This window comes from Rhamphochromis sp. 'chilingali' (genome assembly GCF_963969265.1).
Source record: "Rhamphochromis sp. 'chilingali' genome assembly, chromosome: 18".
Taxonomy (NCBI): domain Eukaryota; kingdom Metazoa; phylum Chordata; class Actinopteri; order Cichliformes; family Cichlidae; genus Rhamphochromis; species Rhamphochromis sp. 'chilingali'.
In genome coordinates, this window is record NC_137945.1 from 27,582,577 (window position 1) to 27,597,271 (window position 14,695).

The 14,695-nt window shown below is 40.5% G+C and overlaps 1 protein-coding gene across 2 annotated transcripts in view; it reads left to right on the top strand.

The window, feature by feature from the left end:
- The window catches only part of LOC308385851 (partitioning defective 3 homolog), a 354,241-nt gene that overhangs the window by 110,041 nt on the left and 229,505 nt on the right, over positions 1 to 14,695 (top strand). The gene's annotated exons all lie outside the window — the stretch shown is intronic.

Genomic DNA, 14,695 nt, shown 5'->3' on the forward strand with positions numbered 1-14,695 from the left:
ACACAGTGTTGATAAAGGTGACCACAGGTTGTCAAAACACATCCATTCAGTTCTGGATTGGAGTAATGTGAGCAATGTTATTAATTTGTTTGTAACAGGGCTGTGAGATCCTGACTCAAACAGATGTGAAAAAAGTAAACTTTTTCTAACTGACACCAATCTGACCACAGTGTGAATATACTTGACATGCTTCAGGTGTATTATTCAGAGTTGAGTGTCTGTCGAGACTTCGAAAGGTGTCCTGGGAATGTCATTGCCCTAAGTTAGACAGACAGGTAGAAACCGAGACAACGGAAGGAACTGAGACGCAGTGGGTTACTTGGTCACGCATGAGCAAAAGCACACATGCCAGAGCAAGATGGACGTGCACGCACTCACACGTGGCACACACAATCAGGAAATGGCAACGCTCAAGTCGGTGAGTCGGTGAGCTTGATGCGGAGCTGTCTTAAACTTCAAAGGACATCTAAGACGTTCAAAGCCAAAGCGCACATATAGGCGCCGGCTGACACAGTCGTGCACATGAATGAACAGTTGACTTTACTCTTCTGCTCTGACACAAAAGCTCGTTCCAACCTGATAGAATGTGAAGATTTATGGAAATGACGTGAGAATGGTGGCAGTCTGAAAGTGAACCAGAGGCACAGCGTGGAAAAAGCAGGTGCGTGTGATGCTGTCTGACCTGCTGTCAAAAAGCTTCACACAAACCACCACGATTTTACCCTAACTCATTTATAGCTTTAAACACTGTTTGTGTGTTGAAAGAGCGACTTAAAATTAGCACATTCAGATCAAACTGCTCAATTAAGTGTAATTTAAATCATGTGAATCCATGGCAATAAAACTAAAGTGAAACGTATCACTTGTTTACATTTTATTTAATAGAAAAAAAGACTACTGTCCTCATTCATATACATTGATTAGTGTGTAATTACATCTTTAAACAAACTAAAGCATTCCCACAACTTAAAATGAATCCATTAAAAATTAATGGGAGCAGATGTCTGTTTGTGGAAGCCTCACGTTGCACCGCTATCTTAAATACAGCGACTGAGATGGACATCGCTGTTCTGCCTAATCGTGTTTTATGTCTGACTGAGATAGTTAGAGATTATTTTTATTTAATTAACCTTGAGTATCAGTGTAATATATCAATCTTTCAGTGGAAACACTATATGAAAAGAAATGGACAAAATTTCAGGCCACCTGTATGTAATTTTAGGTCATCTAATATCTCAAATAATGATTGAAAACGCAGCGTTCAGGATGATTGAAAATGCATCGAGGCACTTACAGTTGGTAGCCTAGCCATCAAAGTTCCTGCATTTGAAAAAGTATTATCTCCTGAACATTTTTTTAAGAGAAAAATTTTAGAACTTTATTTAAACCCTCTCAGTGTTGCAGAGTGGTTGTAGATTGCTCTGTTTCTTTACAGTAGATACAAACTATAGAATTTGACTGTAACTATACTATAACGTGTAGTCATTATGCAGTGTAATTTTATTGAGTGTTCATGGTGGATGGTGGGGTGTGGACCTTATTTCTGCCCTCCAAAGCCTTGCATGTGAATTACACAGAAGACAGAGTGTTTTCTCAGTGTTGTTCTATATCTGATACGGAGCTCTTACCCTCTTTATCTCATGGAAAAACCTTTTAGATATTATTGTTGAACAGAATCATAAAGTAATGAATTAAACTGTGAAGACCTGTTTGACCTTCTGCTGATTTTTTTCATAGATACTAGCCACACTTTTTCTTATTTGGATGTCACGGTGATGAGTTTGTGAAAGCTTTCTTTGCCTACGCAAACTTTCAGTTCAATTCAATTTTATTTATATAGCGCCAAATCGCAACAACAGTCGCCTCAAGGCGCTTCATATTGTACAGTCGATACAGAGAAAAACCCAACAATCATATGACCCCCTATGAGCAAGCACTTTGACGACAGTGGGAAGGAAAAACTCCCTTTGAACAGGAAGAAACCTCCAGCAGAACCAGGCTCAGGGAGGGGCGGGGCCATCTGCTGCGACTGGTTGGGGTGAGAGAAGGAAGACAGGATAAAGACATGCTGTGGAAGAGAGACAGAGGTTAATAACAGATATGATTCAATGCAGAGAGGTCTATTAATACATACTGAGTGAGAAAGGAGACTGGAAAGGAAAAACTCAATGCATCATGGGAATCCCCGGCAGCCTATGTCTATTGCAGCATAACTAAGGGAGGATTCAGGGTCACCTGGTCCAGCCCTAACTATATGCTTTAGCAAAAAGGAAAGTTTTAAGCCTAATCTTAAAAGTAGAGATAGTGTCTGTCTCCCGAATCCAAACTGAAAGCTGGTTCCACAGAAGAGGGGCCTGAAAACTGAAGGCTCTGCCTCCCATTCTACTTTTAAATACTCTAGGAACAACAAGTAGGCCTGCAGAGCGAGAGCGGAGCGCTCTAATAGGGTGATATAGTACTACAAGGTCATTAAGATAAGATGGGGCCTGATTATTTAAGACCTTGTATGTGAGGAGCAGGATTTTGAATTCAATTCTGAATTTAACAGGAAGCCAATGAAGAGAAACTAATACAGGAGAAATATGCTCTCTCTTTCTAGTCCCTGTCAGGACTCTTGCTGCAGCGTTTTGGATTAACTGAAGGCAAACATGCTCTAAAGCATGTTTTTTTGCATAAATAGCTAATCTTAGATTGTGGTTAAGCAGAAAAACTGATTCCTGCACATAACGTTTCCTGTAATGAGCCTTACTTCTATGAAGAGCAGTGTTTGGAGAACATGACAAGATGATGAAGAAGGATGGTAGAAAAGAGGTCATCAGGTTGGTGAAGCAAATGACATGTATTGTTTGTTGCAGCGGTGAGGGGACGCTTCACCAAGAAACTGCAAACAGGGTTGTATTACACAGCCTATTAGTTCCTGGGAGATTGTATGTAATGCACATCAACTCTTTTTATATGTTGCTGTCTCAAAACTTGTTTTAAGCGTCAGGCTGACTGGCATCGCATGTACATGGTCAGTGAGATAAACAGACAGCTGATGGTCCCTCCAGAGATGCAGATGAGTGAATTACTGGCAGCATTATTGCAAATCAGGCATCAAAGTGTAGCAGCAGCACCCTTGGCAGCTGTGCTCTGAGGCAGAGAATTATGGCTACTTAAAATCATCATCTTTTAGAGCCATATTGATTGTTTTTTTTCCCTCCTCCATCTCCCGCAGTCCCAAAACTCTACCTCTCGCTTCACTTTCCGTTCTCCACCCCTCCTCTTGCCACCGCCTCGGGAGCCCATTTTAGATTTCCATGCTAACATGTGCCATGCAGGTCAAACTGTTAATAATTGGATTGGAGATGAGATGTAAATTACAATAATGAATGTAATTTTCCCGTAATTATACGGATGCCGGAGCTGCCTCTGCCTCTACTTCGCACTAAATTCTAATCTTTCAGAAGTAAGAAACTGTCTGAAACTTTAAATTAACACCGGATCTTAATGGCGCTTGCTTCGAAATTGAATGCTCTGTTCTCTGTTACTCAAAGAATTTCACTCCACAGTTCAGTGATTTGAACCAGGAGCTGACTTTGTGTTGCTGGAAGTTTGTCGGCTTTAGTTTTAAACATATGTTTAAAATTATTTTTGAAAGTTTCATATGAATAAACGCACATTCCTCAGTGATGCTAGTGTTGCTACAAATTGGGAGCTAGTGTTTTAATAGCTCTTTAAGGCCAAAGATAATAAAAGTGAGCTATTTTACTAGCAGATGGGTCTTGGTTTGAAGCCAGTTCATGGAGGATGGAAGAATTGATACCATTTACTGGTCATGAGCTCGCCTGACCTAAATCCAATAGAAAACCTCTGAAACATTTCTGCTCGTCTCACGAGGTTGCAGGTCAAACCATCTCATTAGGAGCATGCCTCGATGTTGCATGCAAGCACGTAGGGGTCATTCAAACTACTCAGTATCATTTTTAGTTGTTGCAGTGATGATATCTGCCACATCAGTATTTCCCTTTGATTTTTTGGGTGTCTAAATTCAGCCTTTTGTGGCTTTTTGTGGCATTAATTTGTCCCTAACACATTACCCTGTCCACATCAGTATAGATGTCCACCATGGTGTTTTTCCCCATTGAGAGCAGATGTTTTATGAGCTGTGTATCTACAGCTTTAAGGAACTCAAGGGAAACTTAAATGTGTGACTGAAACATGCATTCCTTTGCATTAATCTGACAGCAACTGAATTTTTACCTGAACAGGCAGTTTTGCTGTTTGGGCTTGAGCAACAAGGACGGATCACTTTCAACACCACATGTGTCTGCATGTTTTGTTTTGGATCATTGCAATTCCAATTTGCAATTAGATTAAGATAATTGTCTATGAAGCTGAAATCTGAACACACACACACACACGGACATCCAGTTTGTGTTTCTTCCTTGACTTGAACTTGACTTTACTGTGTTTTTTATTTTTAGGTTTTTATAGAAAGTCCACAGCACTTGTTTAGGACACACAATCAGGAAATGGGAGAAGCTCAAGTGTTATTGACAGTGGTTAAAAGTACACTGACATTGATGCGGAGTGGCTTTAAAAGGCTAACAAAAAGATCACAGTGATTGCACTGATCCATTACAAAACTGGCATTATTTTTTGTTCAGCTCAAAGTGAAAAATCTATGGATAACTTTTTCTTTTCCATTTCCACTCTGACCACTTTACAACTTTCAACCCCCCTGCCAAGTCAGACTTGCAGTGTAATGACAAATTGTCCATTCCTCGACCGACCCGCTCCTCTGCTGAATCTTTTGAATCTCTGCCCGTCTTGGTCCTCGAGGCTCTGCAGCGACAGGGTTGCCTGGATGCCATTAGAGAAATTGCTCGTGGATGGAGGTGGGGGGTTGACACCTTCAAAGAGGAGTGCTTTCATCTAATCAATTTGGCTTAGTGGCCTGCCATTGAGGAGGCTCCCTGCCACCAGCCAAGGCCATGTAAAAGTCACAGCAGAGAGGGGGACACTCCGTGACACAAAACACTGGATCTCCATCTTAGATTTAAGGCTTAAGAAGTGGCCTGCGCCCTCTGTCACGGGGGCCCTCCCAGTGGGTTTGGGTGAATTCCAAAGGCTGTGATTGCCCATTATAGATAAACTACCAGGTTTAAGTTTGGGACCCTGTGCAGCTCGGTGTGATACGAGGAACAGATACTTATCTCTGTTATCTGCCTTCTTTCTCTCCAACTCTCTCCGCACCACAGCCACCTTCAATCTCTCACCTCAGTGGTGAGCAGGTGACGCAGTGCGATCTTGGGACTTTGATATCAGAAGAATCGCAGTGTGCGTCAGCTGACTGCTCCTGTCAGGTGGTTAACCCAGCTCACGTCATCTTCGTCTGCTGATTTCAATCCTGCAGAGGAAAATGTTTGAGCTTTAGCTTACATAGAGCAAAAATAGGATCTAAACTATTTTTTAGTAGTGACTGATGACAACTTTTTTAAATATTTTAGTTTCATTGAACGTATTTTGAGATACGGGCAAAAAAAGGGAAAATGTCTTCAAGGACAGTAGTACGACATGCTAGCTCACCTACGCCTCCCAACTCAGGTCATGTTTATTTTCCTTTAACAAAACCCTTTAACTTTTAAATCAGAGTCCCTTGAAAATTATTAAACCTAACCCATTCATACTATATTTGTATGAATGAATGGATTTCTGCTTCTTTGTATGTGCCTTTGTAAATCCCTTTTGTTTTGTTTTTCACTGTAATGGGTTTAAATTGTACTCAACATCACAGAGACATGAAGGATGTGTATATAACAACTAGTTTACACTTCCAAACCAAAAGTCTGTGTTCTGTCGTCTATAGAAGTCATTTGATCCTGCATTTAAAAAAACCCATAATGCCACTGATTTTGCTAAATAAAGTATAGCATGCTACATGATGATGATGATAATAGCAGGACTTTTTAGATCATTTAAGATAGTTTCACTGTATATTCTCCCCAAGGCATATTAGAAATACTTGGAAGCTTTTGGGAGAAGAGTTCATACAGGTTGCAAATACATGGAAAACATCATTTTTCATACTTTCCCGTGGCTGTAATGTTAAATTCATTATTTGAGCTGTGTTGAAGTTGCAGCTCATATGGCATCCATAAGCATGGTTTTCATTGCAAACTCACATTATGCAATCATCTTCTTTGTCATTTCAGTCGAGCTTTGGTGACTCATGATGAGAGGCACCTTCCAACCTCAGACTGCGTGTCATATTACCAGTGCTTCTTCTATAGTCGTTTCTTATTTAGCAGGCATATAACTACTGAATAACAAAGATGGAATTAGACAGGGCAGCGAGATGAAAACTTCTGATCCTGTGGGTGTTGCAGAGAAAGATGTTTTGTGCACAGACTGTTCATATGGAGAAAGCTAATGATGTATGAGCTGGGCATCTGGGTAATGTAATTAGATGAGGGCTACAAGAAAATGGGCTACAAGGTGTTATAGCAACAAAAGAAAGTGCTTATATCCCTCTCCAGCACTTAGTTCTGTAGCTGGTTTCTGCTCAAAGGAAACTGTGGGGAATAATAAATGTAAGAAACACAGTCAATCCCTCACTGAATTTTATCATTACAGGCAATGAAATTGTTAAGAAACAACCCATAATTTCTCATCCGGAGAGCTCGAATTTTCTGTTTGTTTCTTTTTTTCTCTCTTTTATATATTACTCCTGGAAGAGGTGGTGAAATAGCCTTTTTTAAGGCTCTCTGTTTCTCTCTCATCCTCTGCAGTGCTATAACATGATCCATCATCTTGACATTTGTCATGACAGGCTTATCCTCTCCACTAACACTGAACAAGAACAACATTTATTCAGCTCTGATTCAACAAAACATTAATACAGCCAGAGCTATATTCTTGTTGTCCAGCCCCTGCTTTACAAATGTCTGTTTGAGGAAATCACCAGTGTTACAATCGAGTTATCTGTATTAATTCCCCAAATTCCTGCAAAGGAAAAGCATTTATTGATGGGATGTAAGATGTGGTAATATAATCATTTTTCTAAGTTCATGCTGCCAAGTAGATCTATGAAGACCAGCACTGACAAAAACACTTGATAGCAAGTCTGAGAACCCTAAATAAGAATGACAATTTTTTTTTTATTAAGTACAAAAATAAGCAAATATTTTTGGATTTTTTTCCCCGACTTCCGGGCTTTGCATGCAAATGTATGTTTGTGTCTGCATCACCTATCATAGATCTACTCAACCTTGCTTTGGCGGCGGTCCACTCCAGCTGTGCATAACACCTCTCAGCGTAGATTCCGAGCTGAGTACACACTCAGCGGAGAGGATGTTGGGATAGCAAGCTCATCATTAGCAAGCTGAAAGCACTTTTAAGCCCGTTGGTCCTTAGGAGACTCTGAACTGCCTCTCCCTACCTGCGTTAGTGGAGAGGCTATTAGTTATGTCAACTCTTAATCATACTCACGCTCGCAGTGTGGAGAGGGAGAGCGATGGAGCGCCCAAGGTGGGTCTTTAAACTGCTGAGGAGTGGGCGTTCTGTTTCACAGTCGCTGAGAATATAGTCATAAAAATGCTCATATGTTTCTAATATCATCCAGAGCTTATTATGGCTAATTATTACAACAATTATTGCAACGCTAAATGGGGAAGACAGTGTTTTGGTAATGAAGTGTGAAGTGCTCAGAGTGGTAAAAGTCTCCACTCAGCACTGCTGGGAAGGCGCTACCAGTTCGATTCCTATTATTACTTCTGCTAGGATCCCAGTAAAGCCTTAGCAAGACAGCTGAATCATGTGGAGATGTGTCTGTGTGTGAGTTTATTGACTGCTTTATTGCTTCCTGAGCTGGGCTGAGAGATGTCCTGCAGGTCACTTGTGTCACACTTAAAGCAACAGAGACACGCAGAGGTCTTCACCGAGCAAGTCATTTACACTTTGTGACATGCAAAAATGGATAAAACAGTAAATGGCCATAACCTCATGACAGACAGCAAGAGGAGGGAGTTTGTTTGTTTGTTTGCGCTGACCTCGGTGTCATCTCAGCACCAGAAGGACATTCAGCAGTCTCGTTTCTGCCTGTTGTAGCTGAAATATGGCATCTTCGTGTAGGCTCAGTATGCAGTTTGTTTTTTTCTGTTTTTTGAACGCGGACATATTTATGGAGTTTTAAGAAAAACCTGTGATTGATTTCACCCAAGACAAAGGCACTGTGTTCGGAACATCTGTTTTTCCCCCTTACTTTTTGACCACTGGGATGGCTTCTGTTGCCAAGTTACAATCCCATTTTTTAAATGATCAAAATAATTCAATAAACCAAACCAGAGGTTTAGGTCTTCAGTAGTTAGCCTCTGTGCCATTAATTAAAACAGATCTCTTCTTTTTGCTTCCAGATTCTTCAGCTCAGTTCTCATTCTTACTCTAAGGAGAATAACCGCGAGCATCTTACTTCAGTTTCCTGGCTCAGCTGTATATGAGAAACAGATTTTTTAACGTCTTTCAGATTCCATTGAAACACAACGAAACATGGAGCTCATTATTACACATCCTCTTCTTATATGTGGTGGTAAACTTGCAGTGTTTCTCTTTATCAGTACAAAAATGTGGAGCCTTTAAATGCGGTGGAGCGATGAGTAGCAAGAAGATCCTGGGTTTGAATCCAGTGTCTGGCCGGGTGTGCGTGGGTTCTCTGTGGGTACTCTGGCTTCCTCCCACGGTTCAAATACATGCAGTTAGTAGGGTTAGGTTAATGGATGATTTTAAATTGCAGATAAGGGTGAATGATTGCCTGTTTCTCATTGTTAGCCCTGCAATAGATTGGCCAGGGTGTACCCCACCTCTCGCCCGATGGCAGCTGGAATAGGCTCCAGCCCCCTGTGACGTGTGAAGAATATAAATGGATGGAACATTTAAACAAAGAAAGCAAATTAAAAAGAAAAAACTATATTTTTAGTCCTAATCCAAGAACATCACTGCATGGTAATTATAATGATTATACTTCAGAATAATTAGCATAATTACTTGAGCTTTCATTTCTTTTCATATTCAAAACATTTCAAAGAATTGCTTTAACTACAAATACAAAATGACACACAGGAAAAAAACTGTTTTGTTCGTTAGTCAGTGAGAACCTGTGGGCTTCATTTACATTGTGTCTGTGCTGTATGTTAAAAAAGGGTCACAGATGGCCAAGAGCAATACCTCCTGCTCCTCTGACTCACTAAGTCACTAAAGGGTTATGGGGTGTTTAGCATCCCTTTGTCTCCCGGCTCTTCGTCCCAGCGGACCTCCCCACAGCTCCTCCACCCAGCTCATTAGCCCTTTTCTAAGAGCCTCCCATCCCTTTCTGTTTCATTGTCTTCCGCAGGGAGGTCACCTGTGAAATGTGTCCGCTTCAAATCGCACACCAGGGAAGCATTTACATGCATGTGTAGCCACATGTGGGTGGAAAGAAAACATACATGTTTACACACATCTCATGCAGACAGACATTCATGAACACATGCTAATGTGTGACACGAGATCGTTGATGTGTGCTTCAGCGCGGGACGGAATAATTGTTTTGCAGGTTAACGCCACGACAAGCGAGCAGACGCACACCCACAGATATTAAACTTTGATTCTAACGAGTCACTTTGTGTCAGTTTTTAAGAGCACGTCTGTCACGGACAAATCTTTTTTCAAATACAGAGAATGTATCACTCTTGGAAAATAGGGCAAGTTAATTTCAGCTGATAGCAGCTGAAATGATCTCACCATGAGGCTGTGCTGGATAAATTGAAAGTGCAGAATTTTTTTTCTTCTTTTCTTGCCGCATACCCCGTCTCACAGAAATAGAGGCTAAATAACACACAGTGCAGTAAAACTCACTCCAGCTAGAGTGTGGCACAATAGAAAGATGTTGTGTGAAGTTTTCCGGGTCCTAGCCTGCTTGTGGGACAGGGATCCAGAGTTCAGCCGCTCAATGCTCGCTGTCCTCCCATTTCCCAGAATACTCCTCTGCTACTTTCCCATCTCCTTGGCTCACGTTCACGACTCTGATCAAAGCAGAACATTTGTGCATACCCGTGGTTTCATTTTGAAGCCATTTAAATATTACGGTCAAGTTCATTTGAGAATGTGCAGCAGCTACCCATGGCGCAGACTCCCTGTGCGGTCCATTCAGCTGTTAAGAAACCACATGCTGATATTTCCAAAAGAATTCATGGTCGGGAATGTTTGCATACAAGAATGCAGCTGCTTCCTCTCTTATGTTATAGACTTGAACTGTGAATTATTAAAGGTACATTGTTTAAAATCTCACAACTAAGTGTCTGTACATTGCAGATTCAGTCAACTGAATTCTGTTTTCTTCCTCCGCCCAATTCAAGTACATAATTCTAGCTGCGATGGTCGTTCATCTGTAGTGATTGTTACCTGACAGGCTACAGCTGGGCTGTAAAACTTTATGAAATGAGTCTTAAATGAGCTGATGAGTTAGTGAAGATCACTTCTGTCCATTGAGAGGAAATTCTGAGGTGAGTTTTTGAGGATATGCTGAACTTTTGTATTGGTAAGCGGGGCTATTTTTATTAGCTGCTGTTAGCCAGTGTAATTGAAATTTTCTTTGAAGTGGAACATTTTTGGACTCAGATACTTGGTGAATAGACTCTGATGACATTCTCACATCATATGAACCTATTTGGGGGGGCAAGTGGGATTTTTTAGGACACTCAAGCCAACATTAGATGAGTGTTTCCCAACCTTTTGAAGCCATGGTACATATTTCACATTAGAAAAGTCACACGGCACACCACCAACAAAAATCTCACAGGAAGCATATTGATCATTTTTCAACGGCACCAGGTATAGTGGAATTGACTCGGTTTGTCCCCAGTATGCCTTTTTGCTTTCTTTGACCACTACTCTTGCTAGGACCTTCATCTGAGTCAGAACTTTCTCCAGGACCCAGGTCAGATTGAATACTATTTTTTTCTTTTCAAATATTTATCTATTGCTATTATGTGCTGTGTCGTCTCACAGCATGACTATTATGTAATTTCTTCTTCTGTTTTACTAGCAGTTGGGAACCCATTTACTTAGAGCAGTTAGTTGCACTGCCCTCTAGGGGAAGAGAATGTAATTGTTCTGCCCGTTACCCACGGCGATCGCTTGGAGTACTAATCAGGTGGAGCCAGATAATCTTCCACGGCACACCTGATCATTTCACAGTGGTTGGGAAACACTGCATTAGATGACATAATGTTAGCATATAACAAGCTTTTGCTGTTCAGCCAACACACCAGCTGTACGTAGATGGAAGAATCATGTGTTCAATCTGCTGACTTTAAGTAATTGTGACTAATAATAATATTGAATTGATGGCTATACCCATGTATTTTTAATGGATTATGTTTATGATGTATTAATTTGTTTATAATTACAAACTAATCAATGTATGTTCATGAGTACAACATTCTTTTTTTTTCTATTAAATAAACCAAGTAACCTTTAAAGTCTCTTCATTTTTGCATAGGAGACAGCAGATAGTTAAAACGTATAGTTTTTTCAGCTGTGTAGGAAAAATCCTGTCTCCTTTGAAACATCTACACATGTTGAGCATAGGAAAAAAAAAATCCTGGAACTCATTTGGTTTCTAGTGTCTTGTTCCAGCAGAGCATATGCAGGTTGACATGAAGGGCTTGAATTTCCTGCCCACTTCCTAAAGCCTGCCGGCCCAAATTGTTTTTGTCGTGTGCTATTTAGTCAAGTAGCGGAGATGAAACCCACAACTAGCTGACTCACAGCATGTCTGTAGTACAACCTTGGGTTAATCTCAGGGGGTGTAGCTCAGGGGCAAAGCAGTTGACTGCAGATCAAGAGGTTCCCTAGTTTCAATCTGGGCACCCTCTCTTTTCGGGACAGGGTGGTGACATGAGTCACACTTCAAATGTCAACAGAGTTACAGCTGCCATGTGGTCAAGCTTGTACCTTCTTCAGCAGTTCAGATAAATAACCTTTTCCTTGTGAGTAATAGAAGCGCCTCCATCTTGTCACCGTTTCAGATGTTTTTAAAAATGAGATACATGAAGGATGAGCGCAATCCCCACAAAACACTCACAGGTGTGGCTAGTTTTACATGTGATTTACAGTAGTTGCAGGCACAGCTGGTTCATTTCAATATCAAGCATAAAATCTAAGACATGCTTTTTTGGCATTAAATGTGAAGGCTATTATTAATATTGCATGTGTAAATGATAGTAAATCAATCTGAACACTCGATTTAAATTCTGTGCAAAAAGATATTTTGTGTCTGGACAAAAGAACTCCCAGAAATATAAATGCAACAGGGTCAGTCTGTGGTTTGCACCTAAGTTTGGGATATTATTTCAAAAGAACTGATCTGTCCGAAGATTCACGTTTGCTGTAAATGTTACAGACATGAAGCTTGTGCGTTTTGTTTCACTTTACATATTTTCAATCTTTTTTTCATTTGCATTTAGTTTTGGAGAAATGTAATGTTGTTTTGATTCGGTTTTCTATTAACTTAATGAGAAAATGGTAATTAAGGTATCTTCCGTGCCTCTGCTGATTTGTTTTCTCCCCTTATACCCCCGGCCTCCCAGCTTTGTGCAGCTCCTAATAAGGAAACACGAGGAAAAAAAGCTCTGTTTCCAAGTGTTTGATGAGCTGAAAAAGTACTAAGAACACTTAAATTGCACAATGATGAGAGTTCACTTTAGATGTGGCACTGAGATCATAGTGGACCACGGTCCTCTTGTTGGCGGTTCAAGTTCAAAGGACAGAATCTAAATTTGTCAAGAAATGAAAAAAAGTAAGCAAACTTTCATCTTGGCGTGATGTCTCAGTCACGGAGTGTGCCCTCTACTTTCTTCAAAAGTTTCTCAAATGGAAATCCGTCTGCCCGGACAACTGTGAAAAAAGACACTCTGGCGAAAAAGTTCACGCTTCTCAGTGCATGATCACGACTTTAGAACTTCAAGTGCTGTTGCAATTGCTCCAATTTTACTTGCATATTTCATCATTCTGAACACCTTACTGAGGGGTCAAAATGTCCCACTGCTGCGAGCACTCTAAACTTTGGACCTATAATGATACCTCTTTCCTGAGATGTAAAGCAATGTTATTTTTGCTCCGTATCAAATTTGGGCTAATTCCCTGTGAAATCCATCCCTCGGTTTGTGATGTAACAAGCTGTATAGAGTGACTTAAGCAAAGATTTATTGACATTTCAGCGCAACTCTACCTTAATGTTACAGCCACACTGTTACGTGCGTGCAATTCTTACAAAAACCTCGATATGTTTGTGCGATAATATCTTTATTTGCGTTATCAGTGAAACTAAAGGAAAGCCTGTGTAATGACTATGCCACCCGGTTGCTCAATTACATGTGTTATTTGTACTGAGTGTAAAACAGTATCTACCCAGAAGAATTTATTTTTTCTAAACAACCGCCTGCCTCGAATTTCTATGAAATCCTCATGTGCTTTTATAAACCCGTGTGACTGATCAGAGCGATGCTTTGCTAAAACATAGACTGTGCACATCACAATACCATCTGTTTCCAAGCATCTCATGTTCACTTTTTCTAAAAAAAAAGTATTAGAAGTTCTTCCTATACTGCAGAGCACTGCTGAGTTTGTAAGAAGCTTTCCTGTTTTTTGTCTTGTTGTGCTCTGCTCTGCATTATGGAGCGAGTTTTGACTTCACTGACTTCATATATGTTGTTATATGTGTGCTTCATTAAGATTAGCACATGTGCTCGGCAGCTCCAATTAGGCAGTCTATCCATTGGACCTCATATTTACTCAGCCCCCATACCTCCTCGTCTCATGTCCCACAGCAGATAACTTTTTTGTATACCCAATAAAAGGAAAGGATCATTAAAGGATCCAGAAATAGTTGGTGAGTCTGGTGGAAGTTTGTCATCTGTTCTGCAGAGAGCAGCTGGAGTGAGGGTGGTTTTTTTTTTTTGGTTTTGTTTTTGTTCAGAGCAGAGGAAGAAGATATTCTCACTGCTGAAATGTTTGCGATATGGATTTTGTGTACGTGCTGTCTGGAAACTGCGGTGGAATGAGCTCCATGCTTTAAAGGCTGTCTGACCTGCCAGAAACTGAAATTCATTCACTCACTCATCAGCCTCCAATTTTGGCTCACACAGTGGCTGTGACAATTAAATTTGTGACAATTTAAGCTTGCTTAGAGATATGAAAGGAAAATCCTTTGTGCCATTAAAATGACACTGAAGAGACACAGTTGCTCACTGTGGAAATAAGGTGTAGAGTCTGATGTGCTATCAGTAATGGTCTTGTCTCTGCTGTTGAAAAATGTCCCAGAAGTTAGCTAATATTCATGATGAGATGCTCCGTGATTCTGCACACAGCACTGAGATGCAATAACAATGTTCCCATTGAAGCCAGCATAAGCATGCTATTCTCACCAGTAGGGATGGGTATCGTTTAGGTTTTATCCGATACCAGTACCAAACCGGTACTTTTGAAACGGTTAATGCTTAAACGGTGCTCGAACCAGTGCTTTAAGAATGAAGAACACAAACTTTGTCCAAAAACCTCTCATGTTTAGCTGTTTTTTTGTAAAAAGATAACAATGTTAGCCTTTTCTGCAGCTATAGGGGATTTATGGTATCACTCTTGGCTGGAAGCAGTGCTTAAACAATGGAAAAAACAAACT